Here is a 10,616-nt window from a genome sequence, read left to right as displayed (position 1 = left end):
TATATTAATTGATTTTAATTGAGATAATGATGGAAAATAAAAATATCAAATTGGGAGTGTTTGGCAACATGGGGTGCTTGGGTTGGAGCCCAAGCCTATTCCATATGGGAATAGGGCAACTTGATTATTTTACTATAAAAAGAAAAGTGTGTGCGATTATTAAATTATTGATTTCTTTTAAAAGAAAAACACACACACATCCCCTCTCTTTCTCTCCCACAGCAGCAACACTTTTTGGCCTAAAATCAATTCAATTGATTTGTTTTCTTCTTAATCTTGAAGCCAAAGAGGATCTAGCAAATCCGTCTTTGGTTCTTTTAAGATTGTCTTCGTGTGGACTACGTGGGTGGGTTCGATCCTACACTTGGTTCGATATCAAAACATTCATTGACAAATTTGGAGGAGCCTCCAACATGCATTTGTTTTCTTTAAACTCAGATTTATTTTTCTGCAGATTTTATTTTAATATGAATTGTAAAATTATACCCTTGATCTTGGCTCATTTAAACGATCTCTATATTATATTTGTTTTTGTTTCCGCTGCGTATATGGGACCGTTTACTAACAGTTTCATTTGTTTGTTTGTGTTTCTATAGTTAAAATTTGTTTAATATTATAGTATACAGTTGTATTTGATGGGCATTCCTACATATTGAAGTCATTTCTATGCAATTATAACTAGGGGTGGGAGAAATAATCCGAAAACCAAACTAAACTGAAAACCGGTCCAAAACTAAACAGAAAATTAAGTTTTTTTGTAAACCGATTCGATTTGTGAAAATTTAAAAACTGAAAACCAAATCAGTTTTACCCTATGTATATAAATAAAATATGTTTTAATTTTTTTGCCCTTTTTTTTTTTTTTAATATGTCTTATTCTCTTCTCCGCTTCCACTCCACTCTCCAAACCCCATCTTCACTTTCCAATATCTCTTATTCTCTTCTCTACCTCCACTCCACTTTCCAGAACCCATCTTCACTTTTCAATATCTCTTATTCTCTTCTCCACCTCCACTCCACTCTCCAGACTCCATCTTCGCCAGTGCCACCCACACCCACTCCACCACCAAATTGAAACTCCAAACCCATCCATCTGCAATATCGCAATACCATTTCACTGACACACCCCCAGTGACCACCACAACCACCCACTCACCCAACGATGACCACAATTGTTGCATTGCAGTTCCTCGAACCAGGAACAGGGACGACAGTTGACCACGGCTCCAGTTTCCACCGCCGTTCAGATCTTCAATCCTCAGCTGCTTCCCTGCTCCATGATCAACAGTCCAGTGCTGATTTAGTAACCTAATGCATCTACTAATTCAGCAATAGATCTGATGAATATTTTGATGGTTGCTTCTAATTTTCAGAGGCTCTAGTACTATGAATTATTCAAACACATTACTTAGTTTGGCTGTGGTAAATCTAATACTTTATCACCATATTATGTTGAGCAAAAGGTAATTCTGTTTAGTAGGGCCCTTTTTTTATATTATCTCTATGAATTTGAGGTGCTTTTACCATCAGTTTTCGGTTTCACTAAGCTTTCTTTACTAGGATCATGATGACCATTTTCCTATCAATTTTGTTCCATGAATTTGAAAACCGGTTAACTGAATATTCGGTTTGGTTTAAATTCGGTTTATTCTATAAATCGGTCTAGTTTCGGTTTACATTTTTGCCTAAGCTGAATAACCGGTTCGGTTTCCGGTTTACACTATCCGGTTCGGTTAACCGGATTATCCCACCCCTAATTATAACACCTGTAAAAAAATTTTGATGAAGCATTCTTAAAAACGAAAAAACCTAGGTTTACTATTCATATGAAATTAATAGTTGAAGCGTCACAAAAAGGGAAGAAACATAAAAAAAATTTGTTACAACTACTTTTATAGAGAAATTTCTTATTTCAGAATTTACATGTTTCAGATAACGATTTTTTCTTCTTTTTCTATTTTTTTTCTTGTTGATATATTTCAGTTTCATATTTGGTTTGCTTTGTTGTGTAATCCGGGTAGAATGGAAAAGACGAAACAATCAGCAAAGATAGTAGAATCATAAACTGAGATGAAAGAAAATGCAAAGAATTTATCTGCGAGAACTAAACGGAAGAAAGTTGGTAAGGGTCCTAGTGGATGCTCTACAAGACTCCAAGGAACAGTTGTGCATACTCACAATGATGATGTTCAGCATGTGATAAAATCGGTGGTTTTCACTGACAACAACCAAGAAGTCGAACTACAATCAACTCAACAGATGAAACAGGCTGAACCAAGTAATACGGTTGAAAATTTAAAAGGAAAGGTTGACCATCTAATACATGTAATAAAAAATTAGTAATCTCAGATATAAAGACTTGTACTTCGAATCCCAAAAGAAGGTATAGAGACTTTGGTAGAATATGATTCACTTCTCTAGATGATTTCAAATACTATATCTATTTAAGTATTGTTAATGATTTTAATGATTTTCTTTTCACTCTAACTATGGCTTGAAGTTATGAAATGCATATGGAAAACTTGAAGCAGTATGATTTCTACAGACTTTTATAAACTCACAATATTTTTATAGCAAAATAATATGTCTTTTCCACAAACTATATTTTATATATGAAATTGGTGAAATGGATTTGAATACTTGAGAAGATCAAAAAAATTGTGTTTATTTTGTTTGCTTGCAGACAAAGAAGTACACTAGATTATGTCTGGAGTTGATGAACAAACGGAAGAACATGATCTTGCCAGCAAATTCAACAAAAGTTCAAGATACAGTCAATGTATCCTCTCAACCAGTGCATGAGCATCAACCTCATCACAGGGGTAGACCCCCATTGAGCAACAGAAAAAATATCCAAAAATGAAGACCCAATTCATTTATGTATTTAATCTATTCAATATGAAAGGAACACTTCATGAAAATTTTATGTTGTTTCTTTTGGATTGTTTTTTATAGTTTTTACGTGAACTTAAAAAACGTTTCGTTAGCTTTTTTACATGAATATTGCAATGTTATGTTGTTTCTGTTGGATCGCTTTTATAGTTCTTTTCCTCTTTTGTGATGCCCCTAATATGTTTGTATAAAAATGGTCTAATTATATTTTCAGCATCACCCACTTGTACAATTAGTACTATATTTACAGACATGTTTTGGACATTCGATGTCAGTATTTTGTAGCAAATTGTGCATGATATTTAATATTACATGAATAATATTGTGATCAACTATTTAAACTTAAAATTTATACCGACCTTCCGTAATTTCTGTAACTTATAATAATTTTCAAGTTTGACATTGTCAACTAAAACTTTTCTCACAGTATAGGATTCATATATTTCTTTAAAATCAGTAACCTCATGTCCACTTCTCAAAACAAACATCTGTTCACACAGTCCATTCAAAAACTTTGTTTGTTTAATAATTGAGAACATGATAATCCAATTAATTTCATGATTACTATATCAAACAACATAAAAGTTATTTCAGCGATTCCGTTAGACATACTCACATCTACATTTTTCTTGTTATAAAATTAACCAAAAATTTACTAAAATTAAATAGAGAATAGTCCTATTACCCGACCAAACATAAACATATGTTATACTTATTTTATTCATTTTAAACAGTAATAAAAAATCTAATAGTTTGAAAACTATATATGATTCAAAATTTCATGGTTTTATTTTTTTATTTTTTAAATAAAGATTTTCAAATATAAAAGTATATTGAGCTATTACTATTACACATTATATAATTTCATCATATTTCATATGCCAACCATTCAACTTGATTGTTCGTAGACTCAAAGGTTCGATTTTTTTATTCTGAGTTAATGGTACTATACATTTTTTTTTTTTACACGAAATAGTTTGTTCACTGCTTTGTACTAATTGTGGTTTAATATTATATTTATTTGTGTTGGCATTCATCAATAAAGATAAAGCATTTTCACAAAAGAAGTCCCAATTACATTATATATTTAATCTATCAAATGTGACATGATCACTTTATCAAGACCTCAACTTTTTTCTTGGATTGCTTTTGTAACTCCTATTGCTACTTTTAAAATTCTCACCATCACTTTCTTTTTGCTCATTTCCTCATTCCCTCTCTTTCAATCTGTCTAACATGTCTGTACAAGAATTGTCTATCCTGTTTTTAGCATCATTAGGTTCAACTCTTGCCACCGTTTTTGCAAACACATCTTTGATTTTTGGTGTCAGTATTTTGTATTCACTCACATCTGACATCGACGATTGTGATCCATGTTCTCTATTACTTGCCTATTGTTTTTTACAAAGCATTGATACCACTTCAATATTATCAAAATTAACTATCTAAGAATAAAGATTATACTGACCTTTTGCAATTCTCATAAGTTATATTCATCCTCAAGATTCTCAACAATCAGAAAATGTTTTGTGAAAGTATAAGATTCATATCCTACCTTTAGATCCATAATTCTCAACTTGATTTTGAAAACAAACATCTGTCCAGACAGGTCACTCAAAACTTTTGGGATATTCTTCTGATTATTACCTTGTTTGTTCAACAGTTGAGAATATGATAACCCAACCAATATCTGGGTTACAGTATCTAACAATATAAAAATTGCTTCAGCCGTTCCATCTAACACTCTCATTTCCACCTTGTATCTGTTATAACATTAACAAAACATTGTTACAAATAAATGTCTGAAATTGAATATACTTCTTATTGCATTGACAATACATAATTATAAACAGTAAAAAATAAACAATGATATACCTCATCTGAGGAGATTTCGATTCTTTGTTGCATTTCTCACAATATAAATAGGTTTTAATATCAGGGATTTTCTTCTTGCAATAGGTGCAAGAATTGTAACACCAAACATATCTATCATCAACTTTGATTATCTTGGCCTTAATTATATACTCCATCACCTATACAATTGTAATTTTTGTTCACAAACTATGTTACAATAATCAGTTTAACGTTTTAGTGAATACTGTACCTTATCAACATCATGCCACACAAGATTGGTAACATGTTTGAGTGATGTTCTATTCTCAAACACTTCCTTCCCAATCGGAACTTGATTCATAATCTTTTTCTATAATTGAATTACTAGCAGAATTCCCATTCTGAAATAACAAAGAGTAGATAAAATTTTAAATACGATTCTATCCGTGAAATTACTTTAAAAAACTATTTCTCCAACACATACTCTTTCTGCAGAGAATGCACCTCCCCAATATCTAAATTTATATAAATTCTAGATGCTGAAGTTGTATTGAGATATAATCTTCCTGTATGGAAAAGAACATAAGTTTGTTGAAGTAAATATTATGACAATTGGGTTGGTACTTGCTGATTGCAAATCTTCACCTATTTCTTCAGAAAAATTTCCCCCATAACGTAATGTCAACTGGTTCTCTAAAATCAATATTAGTGTGAATTATTTAAAGTGGAAGAAGAACGTAAAAACATTAACAAAGGAATTTACTCTGCCATTTGCTATCTAATGTCTCTTTTTTTTAGTCTTTGTCGACTTGATCTCTTCAATTTCTCCTATTGCATTCAAAACTCCAATGACATTTACATATAATTTATCACATTTGATGTACAAATATATTTCTCACGCATTTAAATCACAAATATTCAAATTAACTATACCTAGTAATAACCTTGTATCATTCATTCTATTATGAAGATCATGAAGACCAGCAAATTCAAATTTATATCTTGGAATAACAACTCTTGGTTCTTTTATTTCTTGTACAGTCGCGATCATGAGAAATTGTATACGATATATACCATCAATAGGTCTGTAAGAGGGAGTAGATGGTATGACTTTCATATGTCTGATAAAATATATCGACCCTTCATGAAGCTGATTTTTAAACTTTGCAATTCTATTCATTGGTATCGAGGCATGAATAACTTGATTCTAAAGAACCAGTGGAAATCACAAATTTAAGCAAACCTGTATAAATCAGAAATAAAAGTCTTAACATTATTTTTAGACTATATTTTATGCCTGTTCATCAATCAAAATCATGTCAAGGCTTATAAGTTCGTCACCCATTATGAAATTCCTACATTCCGACAATCTAGATACTCTGATAGTGACTATCCAATCATCTCTTGATTCATCAATATCTTCAAGAAAAGTATTAGACATTGTTATTACTTGCTTGCAAAAAGAAATTCATTCTTAATACAATTTAGTAAAAGCAATAAAGATTTGCAACCGAGATTTTACAACTAAAGCAAATGTCGTTGTACCACAATTATAAATAAATAACATAATGTTTCGATTTTATAATCTAATTATACTATAAATATTTCTTATCTCAATTTAATAGTATGCTGAATTTTTTGTTCAGTACTAAAATTTTAAACTCCATATTATTATATGCAAATTAATAGCTTTTACAGACGAATTCATAATCCAACATATACAACATTACAATAGAAAGATAAAAACAATTAAACATATATCATTACCTGTAACAACTACGTATATATAACAAACACATTAATTGCAAGAGTTATGTATAAAACCTCTCACATCCACATAAATACTCCTCACACTTCACATTAATTCCGCATTAAACATAATACATAGCAAATACAATGTATTAATCTCTTTCAGATAAACATCCATCCACAAAACTGCATCAACTTCAACAACACTTAATAAACAGCATAAGAATAATAACAAAATTAACTAAAGACTGGGATTTTTTTTATTTTTATAATTTTTTTACGTGGACAAGTGTAATTCTTATTTAAGTTGCATTCAATACATACTTACACTATTATGTGACATAAACATTACCATAGATTTCTTCAACAATTTAACAAAAACACTACCTTAAGTACGACATTAAATATCAGAATATCAAACATCATCATAATACCGAACACATCAATAAAAAAGGAAGTACATTAATCCATAATTAAACCAAAATTTTGATATCTTGATCATTAATAGTAATATCACATTGAATGTATCACATAACAGTACAATGCACCCATCGATTTTTGATAAAATTATTAATAGTACAAATCCATCGAAAAGGAGCAATTGTAAAGCTACAAAACATGATATAAAGAGACTAATACCATTAACAACAACATTAAATACGAGAACAGTAAACATTATCAAAATACCAAACAATCAATGAAAAAGTAAGTGTATTAACCCATCGGGCTGCATGATTAGTTTGACACTTTGTTTATTACAATTTATCTGCATAAAATACCAAATTCAGAAACCACACCTCTGATATATTGAATAAATTACAGCACAACAAAAAGGTTTATTACAATGGAAATCATAACCTTAGTCGTTTATAGATTGATACTGGAATTTTCAATTGATAGAGACATTGAGTCACTTCAATTTTTTTAATAATATTATTGTTCGACACTTTGACTGATATAAACTCAAAGAGAGATCAAGCCACTTTATTTTTTATTAACATTATAGTTCGAAATTTTTTTAAAAATTGCCTAACAAATTGTATTGAATCCGTTGCCTAACCATTGTCTATAATTATGATTATTTCAAAAAGTAAATGTATTAACCCATATGGCTGCATGATTAGTTTGGCACTTTGTTTATTACAATTTTTCTGCATAAAATACCATGATTCAGAAACCACACCTCTGATATACTAAATAAATTACAGTACAACAAAAAGTTTATTACAATGGAAATCATAACCTTTATCGTTTATAGATAGATACTGAAATTTGCATCTGATAGAGACATTGGATCGTTTCAATTTTCTTAATAATATTATTGTTCGACAGTTTTGCTGATATAAACCCAAAGAGAGATCAAGCCACTTTATTTTTTATTAACATTATAGTTCGACATTTTTAAAAAATTGTCTAACAAATTGTATGGAATCCGTTGCCTAACCATTGTCTATAATTTAGATATAAAATGCTGATAGGGAAAATACCGACTATGATATCATGATTTAAAAATGCTTGGAAATTCGACATATCAAGGTGTCATCGAGGTCTACATTCCATTGCCGAACCATAACCGAGATGTAATTAACTATATTTATAATTTGTTACAACTTTTCTAGGAACATTACTAAACCATGAATTTGAATACTTATCCATGATTTAAGGATGCCCAAAATTTGGATAGCTCGATATATCAGAAAGATAAACAATTCCATTTGTTCCTATATTAGTCACTCCCAAGTTATTTTTAAAGTTAGACCAAGTATTAGGTAGCTTGCCTAATACCAACTAAGATAAACATTAAGCCACTTAATTTGTTATTGATATTATTGTTCGACAACTTTAAAAAATGGCCTAACAAATAGTATGGAATCCATTGCCTAACCATTGTCAATAACTATGATTGTTCAAGCTATCAAAAATCTTTACATCATCAAATGGTTGATACATAAGATTGAATTGGTTATAGTTAATATAAAGTGATTTATTGGTTGTAGTCAATATACGATCCACAACTTATCCATAAGGTATCATTGAGGTCTACATTCCATTGCTGAACCATTATCACGATATAATTGGTTGCATTTTGTAATACTTTCTCTCTAGCTAGTAAACTTGGGAGTTATACTCGTAAAATAACAGTAAAACTCACTATATATATATATAGATGAGTATAAAATAATGTGCCCATAACTAATTTTTCTTCAAATACAAATCTTTATAAAATATAATAAAGTCACAAAACATCAACTCGACAATGTTGCCAAACCCTTTCGCTTCTTGACATTCCAAGTGGCTACAATCTCATCTACTACATATAAAAACATTGAAAACAACAGGGTGAGCACTAATTGCTCAGTAAGTAAACCAGCTATACTACCCCTCTCTCTCCGTTGTTGAAATTTTGAATTTCTTTCCTTACATCACACTTCTCTATTCTTCTCTGTTCTTTATCTGTTCTTCTTTATTCTTTCTCTATTCTTTCTCTTTTCTTTCTCTTTTCTTTCTCTATTCTTTCTCTATTCTGTCTCTATTCTTTCTCTGTTTCTAATTTCTCACTACTCATGATAATAGCCATGGTATCATGCATAAGTATGATGCAAATGCACAAATGCATAAAATGTGCATTTTCTTTTCTGTTTCTTTTCTCTGTATTTCTTTCTTTCTATTTTTTTTTCTCTTCTTTTCTTTCTTATTCCCTTATTTTCTTTCTCTTCTTATTATCTTCTTTCTATTGTTTTCTTTCTTTTTCTTTTCTTTTCTTTTCTTTCTTAGTCTTTGCCAATCGGACTCAGTTGAGACATGGATTCAAAACCCTGGCCATGTGAGTGAGTACAGTCCTCGTCTACATGCACTCTTATGGACTGTACAAATTCTTCTTCTTCTTAGGCCGCTCACTAAAGGCGGCGTACATGTAGTAATATTCTTTTGGGTACAGTTGTAATGCCCACATCGAGGTATGTAGCTTAACTTATGCCCTTATACCCTTAGTTGAATTTTGTTAAAGTTATTTTGAGAAAATGTAAAGAAAATGCCTTAAAATTTCATTAGGGGTAAAATGGTCTTTTCACTCAAAATTAGTTAAAATTGTGGGGAGTGAAAAGAGATAGAATTTCATGGAGAATGCAATAAAAATAAGGGCATTATGGTAATTGACTAAGGGACATAGATAAAATTTTATAGAACGTGCAAGGGAAAAATGGGAAACTACAAATAATATTATGTTATATCAAGGATTGAAGAATGAAACCCTAGCCATTCTTCATCCATTTTAACGCCACCTTCACCTTCAAATCCTCTCAATTTCTTTAATTGTTCTTCAAGGGAAATTCATAAATCTTGGGTACTTTTTAGTGGATTTTTAATCCCGAGCATCCTTAAGTAAGATCCTTGCACCAGGAAGTGAGTTTTAATTTTTAAAGTGTTGAATTTTGATGATTTGTGTTCATAGGATTTAAGAGAAAGAGAGTTGGATCAAAGAAGATTTTTAAAGTATTGGATTGCTCACATATAAGGTAAGTAAATCCTACCCAAAGTATGATTTTAGTAATATTGTGTAGAGAATTCCTTTTATACATATATGTGTTTTATATGAAGAATTGTTGATGGATTTGGTATTGAATGATGATTAGAACTTATCCATGAGAAGTAGTGTTGGTATATTTGATATTTGATGTGAGTTTGGATGAAGTTTGGAAGAATTGGAGTAGAAATTTTGGAGCGTACATTTTGGACAGGTTTGGCTTTAAGTATGGAGGATTTTATACCAAATTTTTGGTGGCTTAGAAAAAAGATAGAAGTGTAGTCAAATTAGAGTTGCTTTGTGCACATAAGTTGTTTGATGAAATGTCAAAGAGAAGTGCATGTATGAGTATGATTATGTGTTATATTGAGATGAGTTTGTAGATGGTAGAGAATGACATGTTTGCATTCCATATTGCATTATTGCATCTAAACATGTGCATTTAGAAGAATTATAAGCATGAAACCATCTACATGCATACATACTCATAAAAGCATGAAAAAGTACTAAATAATGTTAAAGAGTAAATAGAAAGAAATGAGAATATTAAAGAAGTTCAAATCTGAATTTTTATTTAAAGTAAGTGTAAAAAGATAAAAAAGAAGAAAATGTTGTTGCG

At 30.4% G+C, this 10,616-nt stretch overlaps 1 pseudogene; it reads right to left on the bottom strand.

The window, feature by feature from the left end:
- Positions 1–983: 983 nt before the first annotated feature.
- Positions 984–10,616, bottom strand: part of LOC116109474 — an 81,483-nt pseudogene continuing 71,850 nt past the window's right edge.

The sequence above is a fragment of the Pistacia vera genome, unplaced genomic scaffold, assembly GCF_008641045.1.
Source record: "Pistacia vera cultivar Batoury unplaced genomic scaffold, PisVer_v2 Contig580, whole genome shotgun sequence".
Taxonomy (NCBI): Eukaryota; Viridiplantae; Streptophyta; class Magnoliopsida; order Sapindales; family Anacardiaceae; genus Pistacia; species Pistacia vera.
The sequence above is the reverse complement of the archived record's forward strand: the minus strand, read 5'-3'. Positions and strand labels throughout refer to the sequence as shown.